Source organism: Podarcis tiliguerta (assembly GCF_965153285.1).
Source record: "Podarcis tiliguerta genome assembly, chromosome: 12".
Lineage (NCBI taxonomy): Eukaryota > Metazoa > Chordata > Lepidosauria > Squamata > Lacertidae > Podarcis > Podarcis tiliguerta.
The window spans coordinates 55,001,886-55,018,209 of record NC_139545.1 but is presented as its reverse complement, the minus strand read 5'-3'; positions in this window follow the sequence as shown (position 1 = coordinate 55,018,209).

Here is a 16,324-nt window from a genome sequence, read left to right as displayed (position 1 = left end):
AACAACTACCAGACCTTTAGAAGACATCTGAAGGCAGCCCTGTTTAGAGAAGCTTTTAATGTTTAATAGATTACAGTGGTACCTCGAGTTAAGTACTTAATTCGTTCCGGAGGTCCGTACTTAACCTGAAACTGTTCTTAACCTGAAGCACCACTTTAGCTAATGGGGCCTCCTGCTGATGCCGTGCCGCCGGAGCCCGATTTCTGTTCTCATCCTGAAGCAAAGTTCTTAACCTGAAGCACTATTTCTGGCTTAGTGGAGTCTGTAACCTGAAGCGTATGTAACCTGAAACATATGTAACCCGAGGTACCACTGTAATAATGATGATGATGATGATAATTTATATTGTGGAGCCATATTGGCTGTCAAGGCCCCCAATGCCTGGTTCTTGAAGCAGAGATATCACTTTCCGCCTGCCTGCCATTGTGGCAGTAGAGTACAGTATGGTTGCCCCCATCCTCATGTCTTGGATAATAACAACAACAACAACAACAACAACAACAACAACAACAACAACAATAATTTATTTATACCCTGCCCATCTGGCTGGGTTTCATCTGGGCGGATTTCAACAGAATATTAAAATACAACAATCTATTAAACATTAAAAGCTTCCCTAAACAGGGCTGCCTTCAGGTGTCTTCTAAAGGTCTGGTAGTTGTTCTTCTCTTTGACATCTGGTGGGAGGGTTTTCCACAGGGTGGGTGCCACCACCGAGAAGGCCCTCTGCCTGGTTCCCTGTAACTTGGCTTCTCACAGGGAGGGAACTGCCAGAAGGCCCTTGGTGCTGGACCTCAGTGTCCAGGCAGAATGTATGTAACCCGAGGTACCATTGTCCTCATACTGGAGTCCACAGGGCATTTCAGCACCACGGAGAGCTCCAAGTGAGAGACCTGCTCCAAGAAATGTGGAAAGCAAAACAGGGCCTTAGAAAGCTTTTGCCTCTCATACTACCTTTCCCAGGCTCCACCCTCTTGTGGGGACCTTAGATCCTAAGAAAATAGAGCCTACTGGATCAGGCCAGTGGCCCATTTAGTCCACCATCCTGTTCTCAAAGTGTCCAACCAGTTGCCTTCAGGAAATCCACAATGGCAAGTAGCCTTAAGGAACAAAACCTCTGATCTGATGGTGGACATTCCTCCTGAAAGAGCACCAAAGTCTCAAAAGTGGTTGATGGTGGTGGAACAGATTGACAACCAGGAATTAACAAAATAATTAGTTGAATTTAACAAATTATTCTTGCATTGCTGGACGAACTAAATGATGCTTTGGAGCTCTTCCAACTCTACAACTCTGTGATTCTAAGATTTATAGATCAGTTAATAATTGGGGGGTGGGGCTCAAATGGTATGGGACTCCAATTCCCATCTGCCCCAGCCACCATGTCAGGGATGATGGGAACTGTAGTCCAACAAAATCTGGAGAGAACCAGCTTGGGGAAGGCAGATCTATGTAGAACCAAGCGCAGCCTCTGAACCCATTAGCAAAAGTTTTGTTTTCTGAAACTTGACTTTCCGATGATCTTGCATCTATGAATAACTTGTGCCGCAAAGCGACCTCAGTACGTGACCATGAAACCATCTTGCGTATCATAAATCATCTGGAGAAACCTCACCCAACTACTTGTCATTTCCAATATCCATCCTGCAGCCCACTGGCGAACTCTCTGTTTCTCTCTCTCCCTCGCCCACAGATACACAAACAGCCCAACTCACCATAACCCAAATCCCAGGAACAATGATTGAGCGTTTACATCATGTCTAGTAGTGCTTCAGGTCAAGGGCAAGGAAATGGGCATTGTGGCTACTCGCTCCCACAAAACGCTGTCTGCATTGGTTATTTCCTTTCTCACTGTGGGCAACTTGGCCATTTTGTTGAGATTGGCACCTTCCAAACAATTCTTAAAAGGGGGGGGGGCTTCATGGTTAGGAGAAGAATGCTCCTTTCTGACTTTGGTCAAGTCAATTGCAATAATAATAATGATGATAATAATAGTAATAATGATAATAATAATAATAATTTATTTGGGACGCAGGTGGCACTGTGGGTTAAACCAAGGAGCCTAGGGCTTGCCGATCAGAAGGTCGGTGGTTCGAATCCCCGCGACGGGGTGAGCTCCTGTTGCTCGGTCCCTGCTCCTGCCAACCTAGCAATTTGAAAGCATGTCAAAGTGCAAGTAGATAAATAGGTACCGCTCCAGCGGGAAGGTAAATGGCGTTTCCATGTACTGCTCTGGTTCGCCAGAAGCGGCTTAGTCATGCTGGCCACATGACCCGGAAGCTGTACGCCGGCTCCCTCGGCCAATAAAGCGAGATGAGCACCGCAACCCCAGATTCGGTCACGACTGGACCTAATGGTCAGGGGTCCCTTTACCTTTACCTAATAATTTATTATTTATACCCCGCCCATCTGGCTGGGCTTCCCTAGCTACTCTGGGTGGCTTTCAACAAAATATTAAAATACAGTACTGCATCAAACATTAAAAGCTTCCCTGAACAGGGCTGCCTTCAGATGTCTTCTAAAAGTCTGGTAGTTGTTGTTCTCTTTGACATCTGGTGGGAGGGCGTTCCACAGGGCGGGCGCCACTACTGAGAAGGCCCTCTGCCTGGTTCCCTGTAACCTCACTTCTTGCAATGAGGGAACCGCCAGAAGGCCCTCGGCGCTGGACCTCAGTGTCCGGGCTGAACGATGGGGGTGGAGACGCTCCTTCAGGTAGAGGACGGGTTGAAGGGAGTAGCTGGGGAACCCCCAAGGAAAGAAGGCTCAAAGCCAGGGGAGTGGTGGTGATGAGTGGTTAGAGCTCACAAAATTTAAACCCAAATAGAAGCAGGCATTTCGAAAGGAGAGCCAGAAATGGTCCAAGTGAGTAAATGAATGAATAAATCAAAAAGCAAATAAGTTTGCATGCAAAGTCATCAAAGAAGCGGAAAGAAACTTTTCTCTGGGGTGGGGGTAATGAGCACTAAATTAAAATTAAAAGCATTTGGAAATTAGGTCTGCATTATAACGAACAGATCACAGGATATAATATTTCCAATGAGCCGATCGGTGTATTATTAAATTACCGGGAAGGTTTAACTTACTTGAAAGGCTTAATCTCTGTCTTCATTACTTGATGCAACAGTTACAGGAAACGTGTGTGTGAGAGATCTGTTAATTATTTTTAATTCTCTGTTTATTTAATTACTATATTAAATAACTATATTAAAAAATCTCCTTCCAGATCTGAAGAGTCCATTCAAGTCCACGTTGTATAACCAGGTTCCTGAGGCCCGCAAAAGATAACACAAAGATAACAATGATCAAATCAAGCAAAAGGGCTAATAATAATAATAATAATAATAATAATATTTTATTATTTGTACCCCGCCCATCTGGCAGGGTCTCCCTAGCCACCCTGGGCGGCTTCCAACAAAGTATTAAAATACAGTGGTCTGTTAAACATTAAACGCTTCCCTAAACAAGGCTGCCTTCAGATGTCTTCTAAAAGTCTGGTGGTAGTTCTTCTCTTTGACATCTGGTGGGAGGGCGTTCCACAGGGTGGGCGCCACCACTGAGAAGGCCCTCTGCCTGGTTCCCTGTAACCTCACTTCTCACAGGGAGGGAACCGCCAGAAGGCCCTCAGAGCTGGACCTCAGTGTCTGAGCTGAACGATGGGGGTGGAGACGCTCCTTCAGGTATACAGGACCCAGGCTGTTTAGGGCTTGAAAGGTCAGCACCAACACTTTGAATTGTGCTCGGAAACGTACTGGGAGCCAATATAGGTCTTTATGTGGTCTCAGCGGCCGCTCCCAGTCACCAGTCTAGCTGCAGCATTCTGGATTAATTGCAGTTTCCAGGTCACCTTCAAAGGCAGCCCCACATAGAGTGCATTGCAGTAGTCCAAGCGGGAGATAACCAGAACATGCACTACTTTGGCGAGACAGTGTGCAGGCAGGTAGGGTCTCATCCTGCGTACCAGATGGAGCTGGTAGACAGCTGTCCTGGACACAGACTTGAGCTGCGCCTCCATGGACAGCTGTGGGTGCAAAATGACTCCCAGGCTGTGCACCTGGGAAGTACGAAATCTTTTATAGCCATGCTTCACTGTACGCATAATAAAACTCTACCACTCTGCCGTAAAGGACGCCTTTCATTTTATACCTTGTGCTATTCTACCTTTATTGATGAATTTCTCAGCAAAGTGTCCATTTCCAGACCATTTTATACCAATTCACCAGGGAGGCTCCTTCCATTTCATTTCATTTCAGTTTCACTTTTTCCTCCAAGGAGTTCAAGGTGGTACACAAGTCCCCCCCCCCCATTTAATCCTCACAACAACCCTGTGAGGTGGGATAGGCTGTGAGAGGCAGCAACTGCCAAACACAAGGTCACCCAGTGAGCGTCATGGCCAAGTGGGGGAATTTGAACCCTGGTCTCTCCCAGTTCTTAGTCCAACACTCTAACCACTACACCACGCTGCCTCTCCTTCCATACCGTCTGTTTATCTGTATACGTACAGTGGTGCCTCGCAAGACAAAAAGAATCCGTTCCGCGAGTCTCTTCGTCTAGCGGTTTTTTCGTCTTGCGAAGCAACCCTATTAGCGGATTAGTGGATTAGCGCTATTAGCGGTTTAGCGGCTATTAAAGGTTTAAGGGATTAGCGGATTAGCTGCTAAAAGGCTATTAGCAGCTTAGTGCCTTAGAAAAAGGGGGTGAGGAGCGGGAAAAAAACCCCAGGAATCGCAAGACATTTTCGTCTTGTGAAGCAAGCCCATAGCAAATTCGTCCTGTGAAGCACCTCCAAAACAGAAAACCCTTTCGTCTAGCGGGTTTTCCGTCTTGCGAGGCATTCGTCTTGCGGGGCACCACTGTATTTGTGAGATTCTTCCTTTTCTTTTTAAAGAGGTGCAGCTAGGGAAACACAATCGTTCTATGCTGTGAAATGGCTGCATAGGATGCAATTCTTAAATGCAGTAATAAGCGAATAAATGGAGACAGGGCAGAAAGGAGAGAGAGAGAGAGAGAGAGAGAGAGAGAGAGAGAGAGAGAGAGAGAGAGAATGGGCCAATTAGAAATATCTTGTCAAAGAAATCCCTGTAATTCCTGTTCGGAAAAAATAAGCCAGCTGGCATTTGCTGATTTGAATTTGCTGATCCTTCTCTGAAACAGCTGGGAGCAGTGAGGAATGGAAGAAAAAAACAAACCCAAAATTGTCGGCCTTTGTATTAAAGGCAATTAATTTTGTATAGCAATAAGCTGTAGAACGTCTGCTTAGATTAGGCATCCCCAAACTCGGACCTCCAGATGTTTTGGGACTACAACTCCCATCATCCCTCGCTAACAGGACCCAGTGGTCAGGGATGATGGGATTTGTAGTCCCAAAACATCTGGAGGGCCGAGTTTGGGGATGCCTGGCTTAGATGATTTGGATGTGCTGTTTTCGACATATCGCTACATGCATTACATGTGATGGCAATGGGGCTGGTTGCCCCTATTTTAATGCGGATGCTTGTAGTGTTTTATTTCGGCATCCTTGAAAAACAGGCAGAGCTCGGAATGCACTGGATATTTAAAATAGTAATAAAAATCAAAGGGCTTCTCTTTCCTTTTCCCAACCTGTTCTGTTTTCCTTGTGTGTCGTGTCTCAGTTCCTACTCACAGGCTTGCTTCACTTGTTTAAATTGATTGGGGTATGTGGGGTGTTAGGGGAGGGGTAGTACCTCTTGAAGAAATATCAGCAACCTCAGATATGCAGATGACACAACATTGATGGCAGAAAGTGAGGAGGAATTAAAGAACCTTTTAATGAGGGTGAAAGAGGAGAGCGCAAAATATGGTCTGAAGCTCAAACATCAAAAAAACTAAGAACATGGCCACTGGGCCCATCACCTCCTGGCAAATAGAAGGGGAGGAAATGGAGGCAGTGAAAGATTTTACTTTCTTGGGCTCCATGATCACTGCAGATGGCGACAGCAGCCACAAAATTAAAAGACGCCTGCTCCTTGGGAGAAGAGCAATGACAAACCTAGACAGCATCTTAAAAAGCAGAGACAGCACCTTGCCAACAAAGGTCCATATAGTAAAAGCTATGGTTTTCCCAGTAGTGATGTATGGAAGTGAGAGCTGGACCATAAAGAAGGCTGATTGCCAAAGAATTGATACTTTTGAATTATGGTGCTGGAGGAGACTCTTGAGAGTCCCATGGACTGCAAGAAGATCAAACCTCTCCATTCTGAAGGGAATCAGCCCTGAGTGCTCACTGGAAGGACAGATCCAGAAGCTGAGGCTCCAGTACTTTGGCCACCTCATGAGAAGAGAAGACTCCCTGAAAAGACCCTGATGTTGGGAAAGATGGAGGGCACAAGGAGAAGGGGATGACAGAGGGCGAGATGGTTGGACAGTGTTCTTGAAGCTACCAGCATGAGTCTGACCAAACTGCGGGAGGCAGTGGAAGACAGGAGTGCCTGGCGTGCTCTGGTCCATGGGGTCACCAAGAGTCGGACACGACTAAATGACTAAACAACAACAAAAGTACCTCTTGCGGGGGGACACATCGTGTTTCTTCTGGGGTAGTTTGGTCCCCACCCTGCACTCGGCTTTCCAGGAGAATAACTCTGATCCTAAAGCTCCACTGCCTTGTAGGACATCTTCAGTAGAAGAAAAGGTTAAAGGAGGAAACCCTAAACAAATCCAGAATGGAATCCCTAATATAGTTGGAAGGTGCCTTGTACTAGGGCTGCCTTATGTCTGGGTTTTCCTGGATACATCTGGGAACCGCTCAGCAAAATGGCAGCTGGGCAGATCTTGGCTTAATCAGCAAAATGTCTGTGAAAACCTGGATATATGGGCGCCACTACCAAGAAGGCCCTTTGCCTGGTTCCCTGTAACCTCACTTCTCGCAGGGAGGGATCCACCAGAAGGCCTTTGGAGCTGGACCTCAGTGTCCGGGTTGGACGATGGGGGTGGAGACACTCCTTCAGGTATACAGTGGTACCTCGGGTTAAGAACTTAATTCATTCTGGAGGTCCGTTCTTAACCTGAAACTGTTCTTAACTGTTCTTACCACTTTAGCTAATGGGGCCTCCCACTGCCACCGTGCCGCTGCCGTGCGATTTCTGTTCTCATCCTGAAGCAAAGTTTTTAGCCCAAGGTACTATTTCTGGGTTAGCAGAGTCTGTAACCTGAAGCGTTTGTAACCTGAAGTGCCTGTAACCCAAGGTACCACTGTACTGAGCCAAGGCCATCTAGGGATTTAAAGGTGTTTGAACACTTTGAATTGTGCTCGGATATGTACTGGGAGTCAATGGTTCTGACTAGGTAAAAAAGGTAAAGGACCCCTGGATGGTTAAGTCCAGTCAAAGGCGACTTTAGGGTTGCAGTGCTCATCTTGCTTTCAGACCGAGGGAGACAGAGTTTGTCCACAGACAGTTTTCCGGGTCATGTGGCCAGCATGACTAAACCGGTTCTGGCGCAACAGGACACTGTGACGGAAACCAGAGCACATGGAAACACTCTTTACCTTCCCGCTGGAGCGGTACCTATTTATCTACTTGCTCTGGTGTGCTTTCGAACTGCTAGTTTGGCAGGAGCTGGGACAGAGCAACGGGAGCTCACCCCATTGCGGGGATTCGAACCGCCAACCTTCTGATCGGCAAGTCCTAGGCTCTGTGATTTAACCCAGAGCGCCACCTGCGTCCCTGTGGTCAATGAGTACCTTGGTGTTAAAGGTAAAGGTAAAAGGACCCCTGACCATTAGGTCCAATCGTGGGCGACTCTGGGGTTGCGGCGCTCATCTTGCTTTATTGGACGAGGGAGCCGGCGTACAGCTTCCGGGTCATGTGGCCAGCATGACTAAGCCACTTCTGGCAAACCAGAGCAGCGCACGGAAATGCCATTTTCCTTCCCGCCGGAGCGGTACCTATTTATCTACTTGCACTTTGACGTGCTTTCAAACTGCTAGGTTGGCAGGAACAGGGACTGAATAACAGGCACTCACCCCGTTGCGGGGATTCGAACCACCCACCTTCTGATTGGCAAGTCCTAGACTCTGTGGTTTAACACCGCGTCCCACCTTGGTGTTAGTCAGGGTTTTTATTCAACCAGAGCTCACTGGAGTTCAGTTGGGGCACTTATCAGGTGGGTGCCATTGCCATTCTAAGAGAACAAGGGAGAAGTTCACAGTGAGCTTCCCAAGATGAGAACTTTATACACCTGAGTCATGCAGGGTGTCTTCTGACCAGGAGCTAATTCCATGATTCATTAAATTGGTATACAGCCTTTCATCCGAACATCACGGGGCAGTTCCCAACATAAAGATACAAAATGTGAATGCAAAATACCAGCAACTGGGAGCCAAAGCGTCATAGGAGGAAATCCACAAGGAAATGATTGGGAAAAGGCTTCCAGGTGTGTTGATTGCTTGGCGGGCAAATGTCTTGACTGCCTGACTAGACTGATTGCCTAGAGAACCCTTATCCTTGAGAATCCGCTTGACTTTAACGAAAGTGGTAATAGACGCTGTCTGACTGATTGCTCATTCAACCATGAGTGGGAATGAAATTTGACACTATCTTCTGATCAGGTGCACCAACTCTATGGGGCCAAGGTGTCTTTGGCCCCCTCAATATCTGTTGGGAAAGATCCGCGCCCCCTCAATGTTGAGGAGCCTAAGGGTGGTTTCTTTCTTTTTTTAAAATATATTTTATTAGTATTTACCGCACAACAACCACACGAAAGATGTCGAAAAATAACAATACACAACACACAAAAATCAACATTCGAAAACTAAAGAAAGCAACAACAACAAAAGAAATCCATATCTTACAAGTTAATATTGTAAACATTAAAACAACAAGACATTGACTTCCACCAATCCCACAGCAGATCCTTTATCTCTCATTGTGTCTTTCCTGTTTTCCTGTTTTCTTTATTATCTCTATCCTAACATCTAGATATAAATCCTTCTTTCATATCATTTCACTTCACAAGGTTATTCCAGACTCAGCCAGATTTCTATCCTCGAACCTTGACTTTTGAGGTATTCATTTAGGCACTCCCATCCTTTTTTTGCTGCACTTTTTGGTTTTTGTCTTATTATGTCTGTCAATTTGGCTAATTCTAAGTATTCTGAAAGTTTAAATAGCCACTCTCCCCTAGTGGGTAATTGATTCCCTTTCCAGTACTTAGCCATCAGGATTCTTGCTGCAGTCGTTGCGTATAAGAAAAAAGTTTTGTCTTTTGGAATATCGTCATTTAAAATTCCTAAAAGGAATGCCTCTGGCCATTTATTATATGATATTCTTAATATTTTCTTTATTTCTTCGTGGGGTTTATTTCTAAGTGCGGTTTCAGTGGCCAGTTCCTACTGAGTGTGGCATGGGACGCAGGTGGCGCTGTGGTCTAAACCACTGAGCCTCTTGGGCTTGCTGATCAGAAGGTCGGCAGTTCAATTCCCCGCGACGGGGTGAGCTCCCGTTGCTCTGTCCCTGCTCCTATCAACCTAGCAGTTCGAAAGCACACCAGTGCAAGTAGATAAATAGGTACCGCTGCAGCGGGAAGGTAAACGGTGTTTCCATGCGCTCTGGTTTCCATCACGGTGTCCTGTTGTGCCAGAAGCGGTTTAGTCCTGCTGGCCACATGTCTGTGGACAAAGGCCGACCACCGAGGCCTGAAAGCGAGATGAGCCTTTGACTGGACTTAACCAGGGCTCCTTTATTTTACCTGTACTGACTGGTATAGAATTTGTAAAATATGCAGGGAATTATGATATGTATGTACAGTGGTGCCTCGCAAGACGAAAAGAATCCGTTCCGCGAGTCTTTTCGTCTTGCGAAGCAAGCCCATTAGCGGATTAGCGCTATTGGCAGTTTAAGGGCTATTAACGTCTATTAAAGGCTTAAGGGATTAGCGGTTTAGCTGCTAAAAGGCTATTAGCAGCTTAGCGCTTCAGAAAAAGGCGTTGGGGAGCGAAAAAAAAACTCAAAAATTTTCGTCATTTTCGTCTTGCGAAGCAAGCCCATAGGGAAATTCGTCTTGCGAAGTGCCTCTGAAAACGGAAAACCCTTTCGTCTTGCGGGTTTTCCGTCTTGCGAGGCATTCGTCTTGCGGGGCACCACTGTAAAACGAACCATGGAAAGAGAAGCAAGGAAGTCATTGATATATTAAAGATGTAAAAATGAGTCTTTTAAATTGTTAAATTTATAAATTATATAAATGAATGAATGAATGAATTTTTTTAGAAAAGGACTGCAAAGCACGGAGCTGAAGCAAAATGGGTGAGGGTGGCAGGTTAGCAAGAAAGTTTGGCAAGATCAAAAGAGCCTCCCCTCCTATTTTAAGATGGTGTGTGCATCTTGGCATCAGTAGACTCCAGCCCTGATGGCTAAAGTCTCCTTGCTTTCCGCAGAGCAAAGCGCTGCTAGCTTTGTGTGGATCCAGCCCCATCTAGAGTCACCCAGTGGCGTAGCGTGGGTTGTCAGCACCCGGGGCAAGGCAAGTAATTTGCGCCCCCCCCCCGCTGCACTGTCCCTCCCCCAGATAGTCCCTCACTCTCTCTCCGCACCGCACGCCTGGCACCCTCCCCTCCACAGTGGGCGGCGACCCGGCGGCTCGGATGGGATTCGCACAGCCAGCACTGCAGTGAGAGAGAGTGAGTGAGCCAGGTAGGGGCAGAGAGCTGCAATTGCGAGCGCCCCCCCAGATGTTGCGCCCGGTGCGGCCGGCCCCCCCTGCACCCCCCACGCTATGCCACTGGAGTCACCCCAGGAGCCTGCGCACTTCAGATGTGTGCAAGTCACAGCATCTGAGTGTGGGAAGATGGATTTGGCAGGAGGGAAGACTGGAGAGCTATTTCTAGCCCATGCTCTTGGAAAGACTTTTCATTCATCTCCTCTTTGCTCAGCCACGCTGTTAACAAGGAACACCTGGCTTGGAGAAATCAGGGGCGATGCCGCTGCTGCTGCTGCTGCTGCTACGCTAAGAACCCGGAGAGATGAGGCCGCTTAAGTTGGCGCTGTGCGGGAAATAAAACTTCAGTCCTGCGCACTTTCTTCCCAATCACCCTCCGGCAACTGATGACAAAAGAAACGGGATTCAAAAAAGGAAAGAGAGAAAACATTGGTCTAACACCCATGAGCAAGACGCAGTTTTATTGTGCTTAAATTGTTTCCCCATCACTAACAGAATGGCAAAATAAATTATTAGATTATGTGGAAATGGCTCAACTAACAAATAGGTTAAGAGGTAACACCAAACAATTATTTTCCCCAAAATGGGAAATGTTTACAAAAAAATAACAGTGACATATTATCTATGGTCATTTACCTTCCCGCCGGAGTGATACCTATTTATCTACTTGCACTTTGAAGTGCTTTCGAACTGCTAGGTTGGCAGGAGCTGGGACCAAGCAACAGGAGCTCACCCATCGTGGGGATTCGAACCGCCGACCTTCTGATCAGCAAGTCCTAGGCTCTGTGGTTTAATCCGCTTCCCTTTAAGTTCCCTTATATCCCTCTTAAAAGAATAAACACACCATAATCTTGTGTAAAGTACAGCAGTACCTTGGTTTGCGAACAGTCTAGTTTGCATACGTTTTGGATTACAAACACGTCCAACCCTGAAGTGCGTGTCCCAGTTTGCGAACTTCTTTTTTTGGATTACAACACTTTATTATTATTATTATTATGAACAATTTTGCGGAGGAGGTCCCTTTGGTGAAAGCGTGCCTTGGGTTACAACCTGTTTTGGTTTATGAACAAACCTCCAGAACAGATTATGGTTGTAAACCAAGGTACCACTGTATATAAAAGTAGTTTACTCACATTTAGTTCACAGATGGATCCCTGAAGGCAGACTTGGTTACAAAGTATATACATTTGGAATTATCCCATAAGGGGATGATCCTAGTGTCCTCTGTTGGCTGGAAGCCGACAGAGCATCTCTAGCTAAAAGTTGCTCCAATAACGGAGGGAATCAAAAAGAGGAAGAGTGCTGCGTGCCTTGTCCCTTTTGTTACCTGGACAGGTAAGGTCACGCCCACCTTTAGTCACATTCAAAGGAAGTACTGTATGTCCCAGCCAGGAGGAAACAGGAAGCTGTCAACTGGCTGGACCAAACATTCCCCTGCATGTCCACTCTAGGAAAACAAGGGATGTTGTACTTGACTGCTACTTATATATTGCATCCTACAGTTCCCTTGAGGGGTCATCACCTCCTACTATTCCTCTGTGCCCAACCAGACCATGACAGGTCCTATAGGTCTGAGGTTCTCCATGTTGGAGTGCCAGAATGTCCAGCGTTGACAGACTGTGATGGCCTGGGACTCGGGCTCGGGCTCGGAACCAGAGGAGACTCAGTCTGCACCGGATCCTCTGCCTCAGGCATCACCTGAACCAAGTCTGGGGCCTGATCCTGAAGAGCCCCAGTCTGCACAGGTTCCCCTGCAACAAGCACCAGCTGGGCCGAGCCTGCCCTGGCTCCAGATGTGGGGATGCCCTCGTTGCCTTCAGCTGGGCCATCACTTACAGCTGCTCCACTACCAGTTTGGTCAGGGGAGGCTGAGGGGGCCCCTCGGTCTAGTAACCCACCGACGTCTCCCGAGCAGCAGAGACTGAGGTCTGAGAGAAGAAGAGACCTGAGTACTCGCAGGAGGAGTGCTTGCCTTCGGGCGAGACAGGGAGGTGAGTCGCCGGGGAATCAGGACCGACCGCTACCCCGACAGAGATAAAAAGCTGTAAGACCCTGCCCCAGATTGCACGAGCAATGTTGCTGTTTGCCAGAACCTGCCTGAGATCCTGTGCCTGTCCTTGCCTGGTTTCCTGCCTTGGCCCTGTTGGACTGACTCCTCGCGGAACCCGTGGATTCAGGACTGGACCTGGAGTGCGTTGCTTGGGTTACCCCCGGGCCCAGCACACAGCCGAGTTTTCTATGGAGCGTTTGACTTCCGCATGCAATCCCACATTTATAAAAGTGCTTCTCTGCTGCTCCTCATCCCAAGCCCCAGAAATGAGCCAAAGCCCAAAGACTGGACCACATAAAGACTTTATTCCCCCACCAGGGTGATTCCATTTCTCCTCCTGATTCATAATTTTTTCTCCTCCCTGCCCCCTTAACTCCCTGCCCTCTGCGCCACCCCCGCAAAAGTCTCTGCCAATGTTTTTCCAGACATGGTTGGCCACCGACCAAGAATAACGGTCCTGAAAGGAAGGAATTCTAAAATTATTCTATATGTATATATAACCATCTATTAAAAGGGTAATTTCATAGTATTATTTTTCTACCCCTAGCGAGAAACCATTCAGAGGTGTGACAGAATGGGGGATTTAATATTTCGCTGGAAACAAAATATCCTGTCTTTTTATAGATGGGGGAGCTCCGACGCAGCCTGCGGGGCTTTGCTGACGAAGACGTATTCTTTAGCTGGCCCAGATGGGATGGGGGTGTCCTAGCCTGCCTAGGACATCCACAGGGCATTATACCTACCAAAAACTGGGTGCCTATCATCATCTGGTGGAACTTTCCCCTGAATCAAACCATTGGTCTATTTAGCTCCATATTGTCCATACTGACAATATGGAGCTAAATGGATTTCTGATTTCCCCTGTCAATCTCGCCATCCCTGCATAGTCTAATAGTTTCATCTGCCAGTCCACTTTTGACGGCATCTTCTCCTCTTTCCATCGTTGGGCAAGTAACATCCTTGCAGCTGTACATGAATAGTTTTCTCATATCCTTCGGTATGTCTGCACCTAGAATTCCTAAGAGAAAGGCTTCTGGTCTTTTGACAAATGCTATTTTAAACATTTTCTTTAATTCATTATATATCATTTCCCAGAATTCCTTTATCTTTTTACAGTTCCATCGCATGTGATAACAGGTGCCCTCCTTTTCCTTACATCTCCAACATACATTTGAGCTAGTCCTATACATTTTTGCTTACTTAAAAAAGGTAAAGGACCCCTGACAGTTAAGTCCAGTCGCGAACAACTCTGGGGTTGTGGCGCTCATCTCGCTTTAATGGCCGAGGGAGCCAGAGTTTGTCCGCAGACAGTTTTTCTGGGTCATGTGGCCAGCATGACTAAGCCGCTTCTGGCGAAACTTGAGCAGCGCACGGAAACACCGTTTACCTTCCCGCCAGAGTGGGACCTATTTATCTACTTGCACTTTGATGTGCTTTTGAACTGCTAGGTTGGCAGGAGCTGGGACCAAGCAATGGGAGCTCACCCCGTCGCGGGGATTCAAACTGCAGACCTTCTGATCGGCAAGCCCTAGGCTCAGTGGTTTAGACCACAGCCTGTTCATGTTCAGCATGTACATGTTCATGCTCAGCTCAGCTGTACATGTTCAGCATGTACATGTTCAGCATGTAACATGCTGTAAATTTTAAATCCTCTTTCCATAGTTTTTCCCACAGAGTGTTTGAGGACCAGGACATTTGCAGGGAAACCAAAATGCTTGTTTGCAAAGCTATGGTACTACCAACCTTACTGTGTGCTTGTGAAACGTGGACCACTTAAAAACGCCATTTCCAACTCCTCGGAAGGTTCCATCAACGGTGTCTCCGAAAATTTTTACACATCACTTGGGAAGGCAGGCAAACTAATACCAGTGTACTGGAAGAAGCAAAGATCACCAGAGTTGAAGCAACGATTCTTCAACATCAACTTCGTTGGACTGGTCATGTTGTGTGGATGCCTGATGATCGTCTTCCAAAGCAACTACTCTATTCCCAACTTAAAAATGGAAAGTGTAGTGCTGGTGGTCAACAAAAGAGGTTTAAAGACTCTCTCAAGGCAAATCTTAAAAAATGTAGTATAAACACTGACAACTGGGTAACACTGGCCTGTAAGCGCTCCAGTTGGAGAACATCCTTTACCAAAGGTGTCATGGGCTTTGAAGACACTCGAACTCAGGACACATGGGAGAAATGTGCTAAGAGGGAGGCACACTTGGCAAACCCTCACCGGGATCTACTCTCACCTGGAAATAACAATAACAATAATAATTTATTTATACCCCGCCCATCTGCCTGGGTTTCCCCAGCCACTCTTTGCGGCTTCCAACAGAATATTAAAATACAATAATCTATTAAACATTAAAAGCTTCTCTAAACAGGGAAACCAATGTCCCCACTGTGGAAGGACATGTGGATCCAGAACTGGCCTCCACAGTCATTACGGACTCATTGTTAAAACCGTGTCTATGGAAGACAATCTTACTTGGCTACGAGTGATTGCCAAAGAAGAAGATATCCAAAATCTCTCACCTATTGAATCATTACAGATTTAACTTCCTCGTCTTTAACTGGTCAAACCAACAAGTTGGTCAAACCAACAAGTTGGTTTGATGAGCTGATGTGGACGTGATTAAGCAGTTAAATGCCCATGTATTCTCCGCCTGTTTCCCAGCCATCCCCTCCACATGGCCCCAGGTGCTCGCAACCCACGCTATGCTACTGACGGTGAGCAACTCAACCATAAAATCATAGAATTACAGATTTGGAAGGGAACCCGAGGGTCATCTAGTCCAACCCCCTGAAATGCAGGAATTCTGCTCACAGCCATCCCCGGATGGGCTCAAACCACCAACCTCCTGGTTCACAGTCAACTGCATTGAGCCATTAAACCACTCTCCTTTCATCATTCCCAAGAATTCACTGCCGATTTCCCTAAAGCGAATTAAAAGCAAACCCTTATGAAATTCATACAGAACCACAGTCTCCATACGATTATCCAGGCTAGAATATTTGAAATTATGCAGATTCTCCACCAAACACCCATACCTAAAAATAGACCGAGGCGCACTAAAAAGTCAAATTCATTGGCTGCATTTTCCGCAGCAGGTTTCAAAGGGGGGCAGGAAGGTCTAGGGTCAAAGGTAGAATAAATTCGGTGAAAATTACAGAGCCCGCTGCCAAAGTCAGCAACAGTCGAAAGCTAATGCAATCAGATCACCATTAAAACCTTTGCAAGCAATTAACTTTACTGCTGGGCTCCCTAGACATTTCCTTAACTAAATACACATTTGAGACTAATTAGAGAGGCCATCGCTGGGGGGAACGGTATTGATTTGCACAAGGCTGCACTCTGAAGGTCTAGGAATGCGAGCCTGGAACAGTTTGCAAACTCCAAGGCCCTAGGAATAAGAAGATGGCTCACGAGCTGTTGGTACATTGAGCTCAGTATTGCCAAACCCTGGCTGGCAGCAACTGTCCAAGGTCTCACACCCCCTGTCCTGATACCGGAGACAACTCCAAGTCTGGAAACTGCTGTATTTTAGCTCATCAAATAGTGTCCAAAGCATGTGATATCTCAGCTGCTGGATTCAAATATCAGTGTGAAATATC